This window comes from Lytechinus variegatus, chromosome 10, assembly GCF_018143015.1.
Source record: "Lytechinus variegatus isolate NC3 chromosome 10, Lvar_3.0, whole genome shotgun sequence".
NCBI lineage: Eukaryota > Metazoa > Echinodermata > Echinoidea > Temnopleuroida > Toxopneustidae > Lytechinus > Lytechinus variegatus.
The window spans coordinates 9,379,635-9,385,307 of record NC_054749.1 but is presented as its reverse complement, the minus strand read 5'-3'; positions in this window follow the sequence as shown (position 1 = coordinate 9,385,307).

Sequence of the window (5,673 nt, the reverse complement as noted above, 5' to 3'; positions counted from 1 at the left end):
CAAACCCACTGTATTTCTTGTGAGAATCATTAATGATGTGATTGATAACCTTACCGAAAAGTTTGCCTGTTGATTAGAGACAGAATATCATATTCTCACACACTATTTTTCGCACATTTAACATATAACTGGGGATTTTTAAACCTTTATCATAAGAGTGCTGTTTGATATGATATATCTCATAATTTGGTGCAGTTTGCCGGTCAGTTTTGAATACACCAAGATTTCTTAGTGTTGTATGAATAAAAAAATATATGTTCCAATATGCCCTATGATTGAAACCACCGACAGAAAAAGAAAAGATGAAATGTTAAGGATGTACAGAACTCAAAACAATCCTAAATTTATATTTATGTAGAATGTGGGTCCTAATTCGAGCTGTATCCAATCTAAATGAAGACAAGCAAATGCAGTTTGAGAGAGGGAGAGAAGGGGTAGAGAGAAGGGGGGTGGAGAGAGAGCGAGGGAGTGCAGGATTGAGAGAGAGAGGAAAATGAAAGATGGAGAGAGGGAGGGGAGGTGTAGGAGTTTAGATACGTATATTATAGTATAGGAGTACACTGAAGGAAGTCAAGATACTGTATGTGATGGATGCAAGAATGGCGGAAGTTTAGACAAGGTGTCAGAAAACAGATGGAGGTGGAACAAAGGATAGCTAGATCGGGAGAAGGGTGCGAACAATGAAGAGAAAAGAGTGAAGTAAATAATAAGGAGAGAGAGAGAGAGTAGGAGAGAACGAAAAGTGGGAATGGATGTCGAGAGGGTTCATCGATATAAGAAACATTAATTGGAAAAGGTGAAAGGATAGATGAAGAGAAATATTATGAGATAGGAAAAGAAGATGGAAATTGTTTGAAAAGACCTGGAAGGGGAGATGCTTGGTGGAGTGATGAGGGTAGAGGGAGTACGTTAGATCACTGGCGGATCCAGGGGAGGGGGGCACAACCGGCCCGTGCCCCTCCTTTTGAGAAGCAAAATTAACATTTGTAATGTAAGAATGCCGTTAAAACAGAGGGGGTTTTTTGCTTGACAATTTTTTTTGGGGTACGAAATATCCTTAATTTTTTTTAAACATTTTCTTTTCTCTTTGTTTGTGAAAATTTTCCTACGAAAAATTTGCCCCCTTTCCCCCTTTTGGAAAATCCTGGATCCGGATCCTGGATTCAGTCAAACATCGAGATTATGTTGCTTGAAATCATGGCGGAGGTAGGGGTATATAAAAAATATTGAGCAACATGAGTGGCGACGGATTAGGTAGAAAGAGACAGAAGTGGTGGAGATGGGGCTATACAAGAAGTGGATATAGTGTTGAGAGAGATAGAAGGGGGTAGATATGGGATGTGATTAGTCAGGCAGGAGTGGAGATGGGGTATAATGAGGGAGAAAGAGTTAGAGATGAGAAGGAGTAATGATGGTAGAGAAGATGAGAGGGGAGTGGAGATGAGGTAGAGAGATATATAGAAGGGGTAGACGGGAGATTTGACAGACAGAAGGGATGGAGATGGGGTATGATGAGGGAGAAATACCTCGAGTGTATATATGGGGGAAGAGGGGAGTGGAGATGGGTTAAAGAGAAGTGAAGATGGTGAGGAGAGAAGATGTGGAGATGGGATAGAATGAAGGAATGGAAATGTGGTAGAGAGAAGAAGATGTGGGGAAGAGAGTAGATGGAACAGACCAAAAGAGTGGTGATGGGATAGATAAAAGATGAGAGAGATACAAGGAGTGGAAATTGGATTGAGGTAAGATGAGCCAGACAGAATTAAGGAGTGGAAAGTGAAAAGGAGTAAAAAGTAGTGAAGACGGAGTAGAGAGAAGAAGGAATGCAGATGGGGTATAGAGAGGAGATGTGATGGACTGGACGCGATATAATGAGAGGCCTATGGTGGGGAAAGGATAAAAAACACACGTATATCATGTATATAGAATGATGTCTGGAGTGAGACTGACTTGTGGAAGGTGTTTAGCACTTATGATTCGATGTGCTTGTTGTTGAGTGTTGTTTAATAGTCTGAATTAAATGCCATTTTGTTTTATTATCGAGGGTTTCGTAATTGCATTGACACCAAATGGCGAAATGCCTTGTGTCTATACCCTTCTTATTCTACATCGAAAGTGTGTCTTGATTCCTTCACTCTCTGGTGTCATCTATAAACACCCACATCTCACTGATATTGATTCTCTGTTGCTAATCCATTTACTATGTGAAGTTTAATTGTTGTCCGTCCAATCAAGATTAATAAAATGCGTTCTTGATTCAAATATTTTGTCACTGTGTTTTATTGGTTATTAATCTGACAAGAGTGTGTGGGTGTAAGGATGTGTGTGAGAGAGATAGAGAGAGTCGAGAAAGAGAGGAAGAAAGAAAAAAAATTGAAAGAAAAAAAGAAAGAAAGAAAGAAAGAAAGAGGGGAGAGAGGGGGGGATATAATAGAGAGAGGGACTAGAGAGGTTGTAGGGAGGGGGATACGAAAATATCGAAATTCAGGAACAGGAGGGGAAACATGTCAAGAATAGAATGCGTATTTTAGTATATGAGAGGGCGGGGGATCTGTAAGTGTGTGTAGATGAAGGAGAGGGGGTCCAGGATCTCTCATTTTAAAGTTGCAGTAGCTAATTATAAAATTTACAGGTCAAGTTCACCCCACAAAATGTTGATTTGAATAGATAGGGAAAATCAAACTAGCATAACACTTAAAATTTCATCAAAATCGAATGAAAAATAAGAAATTTCGCCTATTTTTCACAAAACATTGATATATTCACATCTCAGTGGCATGCAAATGAGACAGACGATGATGTCCCTTGGTCACTATTTCCTTTTTTTAATTGCTTGAATTATACAATATTTAATTTGTTACAGATTTGACAATGAGGACCAACTTGACTAAACCATAATTCCACATGATGTTTTGGATTGTTCAGGAAGGAATAATACAAAAGAATTAGTGCGTAGACCTTGATGTGCATTAAAACTGTTTTGTGAAATTAAGCGAAACTTCAAAATGCCATAACTTTTTTATTTTACATCCGATTTTGATGAACTTTTCAGTGTTACGCTTGTTGGATTTTTATGTTTGCATTCAAATTAACTTTTTGGTGGGGTGGACTTGTCCTTTAAAGGGATGGTCCAGGCTGAAGATATTTCTTTCTTAATACACCCGTCACACTTATTCGGAATCAGCAGGAATCAAGCAGAACCAGTAGGAATGAAAAAATTCAAAATTCGAGCCACATTCGGGAGAGAATTTCGAATTGATCTAAATTTGTAAAAAAATGCCGTTTGATGACCTCAATGTTCCTCAGTGACTCCTCGGTGCTGACTGACGTTGCAGCAACAGCTAACGGTGCTTTTATACGATTTTATTCTCCCACGAATGCGATTGGAATACTTAGAATGTTGTTGAAATGTCGTCAGAATATTTGGAATGCAGTCAGAGTGCTGTTGGACTGCACTTTGAATGCCGTTCGATATTTTTCCAGTTCGAATGCACCTCGAAAGTTTTGAGCATGGACAAAACATTCGGGCCGGACACAAGAATGGACCCGAATATTTGGAATGCACTCAGAATGCAGTCAGAATTTTTAGAATGCACTTCGAATAACCAAGAATGTGCCAAGAATTTTCATTCCGACGGCATTCCGGCTCATTCCGCCTTTAGTGTGACTAGGGTATAATAAATAGAGAAAAATTCACAAAGCAAAATGCTGAAAATTTGATCAAAATCAGATAACAAATAAGAAAGTTATTGAATTTCAAAGATTTGAATTATTCTAGTGAAACAGTTCTAGGCATGCCGTCATGAATATTCATTAGATGGGCTGATGGTGTGATATCCGCACTTAATCTTTTGTATTTTATTATATGAAATTAGGTTTATTCAAAATATTTCTACCAAGAAATAAAACAATTGGATTGACAACTGATTAAGGGCATTAGTTATGTATTATTGCCACAATTTATTTCATCATAAAGGAGACACATTATTTACACATGTATGAAAAGAGGAAACATTTATGATTTCATGTAATAACATAAAAAAGAAAAAAGGGGATGTGACATCATCAGCCCACCTGATGAATATCCAAGACGAAGTACATAACTGTTTTCACAAAATATTGCTAAACTTGAAAATTCAATAACTTCGTTATTTGTTATCAAATTTTAATGAAGTTTTCAGCATTTTGCTTTGTGAATTTTACTCTGTTTATTTAAATGTAAATATTTTCAGCCTGGACCATCCCTTTAAATACATTACCACACATATACTTCCAAATACCTCCACTCTTTCACGCACACCCCCCCCCAAAAAAAGGTACATGTATATCACCATGGTATCTTAAAGGGAAGGTTCACCCTGATGAAAAGTTTATAGTAAAAATAGCAGAAAAATAATAAAAAAAATATTGTTGACGGTTTGAGGAAAATCTATCAACGATAAAAAAATGAAGTCATTTGATTTTTTTTTATTTGTGACGTCTTAAACGAGGAGCTTACCCATATACGATAAAAAAAATATGATGATATTTTAAATACTGAACAGAAAAATCATTCACATCAGCTCCCACGGGCCCTGGGAACGATTTTAAGAGGGGGTACAGGTTTTGAAAACAATAAGAAGCCTCTCCCACCCCCACCCCCCCCCCCCCCCAAAAAAAAAAAAAATCACTACAAAGGTTATTTTGGCCAGAAAAAGTTTTTGCTCAAAATTTAAGGTGATATTGGTTACATTTCTACCTGTTAGCATACCCACCTGATTTCTAGGGGGTGCTGACTATGATGATAACCGTGACAAAGCACCCTCAGAAAAATCTTTGGGTTCTTCAACACATCCAGTAACCCCGCTTCCCAGACAGAGTCATGTCAGCTCCAGAAAAAAAATGGTCGTCATGAAGTGATAAAATTTTCAAGCTTAGGATGAGGCTTGATTACCTTGAAAGATGCTCTGTTTTATTAAAATGATATGTTCCCTCGATTATAATGTTATGTTCTTTTTATTGTTTTTATTCAAGTCTTCATGTATCACTAGAAGATTAAAAATTATGCATTTTACACTCCTTGTCATTATGGGATAGAAGTGCATAGACATTTTGTCGATGCTAAATTGTTTTTCTTTTTATTTTTGCATCAAACTTTTAGAAAAAATGATAGTTCTCATATTTTTCACTTATCTGTAATATAGAAGGAGAAATTCTGAAAAACATATCTTTATACCCATCCCTACCACCCCCTCTCTCTCTCCATATCTATGACTAATGTTTCGCTTATTTTTCACGAAACATATAATATATGCACAATACAGTGATATGTAAATGTCGATGATGTCCCTCACCCCCCCCCCCGTCACTATGTTTTTTTGTTTTTTATTGTTTGAATAAAACGATATTTCAGAGGAGCTGTTTATGAAGTGAAACTTTAAAATATCATAACTTTCTTATCCACATCCGATTTGGATGAAATTTTCAGTGTTTTGCTTGTTTGATTTTTTTTTTTCAAATCAACTTTATTTATTGGGTGGACTTGTCCTTTAACTTTCTCCCAATCTCTTGCTACCTAGCAATAATTAAGACTAGTTCATTGAGTCATCGTTTTCAGACATTCTTTCAATTTTATCTTACGAGTATTCGATTATGCTTGTCTATGGAATGCTTTCTGCATTCTGTTTCCCTAAT